The following is a 2,523-nucleotide window of genomic DNA, read 5'->3' as shown; positions in this document are numbered from 1 at the left end:
GTTTTCCATAATGAAAATAGAAATCAAAATAAAGACTTGTAATGTAAGAAATTGTTAGTTAAGAAATTCCATAAAATAAGTTGTAAGCATTGTACATGTAAAATTATAAAAAATACATACCTGAAAATGACAAGACCAATAAGGAGTTAGAGTTATATGGTAGAGTCGTGCTGATAACGTATTATAAAATATGATCAAATAACAAGATAAAATATAAAGTAAAGAAAGATATGAGAGTAGAGAGACCTTTTATTCTAATACTTGTGATGAAATCATCAAACTTTACAATACATAATATTCACTATTTATACTAGACAAAGAAGATGAAAGGTGATGTATGATATGTCATATGAATGCTTATTATAATGGTGCAAAACTATATTCATAAAACTCATAATAATGTTTACTAATTATGAAGAGTAATGAAAGAATATGAAGAATCCAATAATCATTCACTAAATAATAATTTATAACATTTGAAAATAGACGTGGGCTTATTTATTGTCTTATTGTTCCAGAAAATCTGCAACGTCAAGAAACAAGGCATTTTTATATTTGGTGGAAGTTTAACATGGGCTCATTTATTTACTTATTGTTCAATTTTTCATCTTGTTCGGTAGTGGGGAGTTTGGGTCTATTCTTGGAGTCTAGGAGAAGACCCAAATGGAGTCGTCGGGGGTGGGGGTGGGGAATGGGGAAGATATTATATAAGTATATAACCCAAGAATAAAGGTTTATTATTAAGACCAGCCGATTTGTTTGCAATAATTTTTTTATACACAATCAATTTATATTTTAAAATGTTATATTATATAACATCTTAAAAAACAAATTGTTATGAGAAAAATTATTGGATACTAGTCGCTTATTGTTTGGTTTTTCTTTTACCTTTTCATTTAACATATTTCCTTTTTGTCGATATTCCTCCACATTAATTACTCAGCTTGTTCGAAATTATTAAATAACCGTCTCCTACTTTATTTGGTAAGAACATCATCAATCTTAGATTCTTAGATTCTTAGATTTTTTTTTTTTTTTTTTTTTTTTTTTTTTTTGAGTTTCTAAAATATAATTTACTTTATGTTAATTATATCTTTTCATTTGATTGCTTCGTGCTGCTTTATATGAGTACTTGAATGCCTGTCATCTTCTTCTATGTGATGTTCATCTTTTTAGTTGCGCCTTCTATAGTTATAATATCCAAAAACGCATGTTAATTATTGCATAGAGGAAGGCTAATGCGATTTGCTTTATGTATTACGATTTACCATTATGGGTATATATATATTCAGTAGATAACTGTTGGAACAAAATAATATCACATTCATATATCATAAATTTATATAACAGTACAAAGACACAAAAGGAAACTAACACTCGTTTTACATATTATATAAAAAACACTGAACATGTATTACGTTAAGGATTTTAAACCATCTAAACATATGATGATATGAACTACATATAGGTTCATACATTTATTTATTTCATGGAGGTGAAGAACCTAAATTCGAAGCTGAAACCCGTCAAGGACAAAAGACAACCCTATAATTGGTTCCCCCAGGACATGAAAATGTGCCAGTTCTGTCATTCTTGTAGCTTAAAAAATCAGGACATCGATCTTTAAAAAATCTTGAATATTCAGTCGGCCCACAATCCTCTGTGTAACAACAGTATTTTTGGTTCTTGAACACCGTGCATGGGTTGTTGCAGCCACCGGGTGTCCGTAACACGTCAGGGCACTGGCCATTGATGTCGGCAATGCATCTGCTGCTGCTAGTGCACCCACCGGAAGTGGGGCTAAATTCCATTGGCAGGTTGAACCCATCGATAACAGAAACATCGAAGTAATCAAAATTCATGTACTGATTAAGAGCGTATTCAGCCACTGTGTTGGGCGTTTTACCAAAAGCTTGGCATTGGAGGAGGCCGTTGCAGTCACCGGTCTGACAACTGCCTCGACCAGACCCATCAAAGTTGCAGTTGGTACGGGGCCATATACGAGCTGTTGATGTGCCAGGTGCAACATCTAAAGACCAGCTTTCACCGAAATTTAGCTGCCGGCCACCACCGGGAGTTGCACCAGCCCAGACGGTGAACGGACAGTTGTTGTGGATATTAAAATTGGCCGCATTGGCAATGTGAAAACAAAGAGAGAAGAAAAAGAGAAGGAAAGTGGAAGCTGTGTGGAAGATCATTGTGGTTGTGGGTGTGTATACAGACTGAGACTCAGAGTCGTTTATATAAGGTTTTTGGAACCAGGTAAATGCATGGAGAGTTGGAAGGGTCGTATCCATAGCCCCTTCATGTTTATGAGGAATTTTGTTTCTTATGTGGAATATATGTTAGCCAACCAACTTGCATAAATTATAAAATTTATTTTTATAGTTTAGGTTGTTATATTATATTATATTATATTATATTATATTATATTATATTATATTATATATATATATATATATATATATATATATATATATATATATATATAATAAAAGTAATCTTTCTATAGCATTATATAAT

The 2,523-nt window shown here is 32.2% G+C and overlaps 1 pseudogene; it reads right to left on the bottom strand.

The window, feature by feature from the left end:
* Positions 1-1,302: 1,302 nt before the first annotated feature.
* On the bottom strand, positions 1,303-2,294 carry LOC145034634 (thaumatin-like protein pseudogene; annotated as a pseudogene).
* Between the last annotated feature and the right edge of the window lie 229 nt (positions 2,295-2,523).

Source organism: Lactuca saligna, chromosome 3 (genome assembly GCF_052625555.1).
Source record: "Lactuca saligna cultivar CGN05327 chromosome 3, ASM5262555v1, whole genome shotgun sequence".
Taxonomy (NCBI): Eukaryota; Viridiplantae; Streptophyta; class Magnoliopsida; order Asterales; family Asteraceae; genus Lactuca; species Lactuca saligna.
This window is presented reverse-complemented; position numbering and strand designations above follow the sequence as displayed.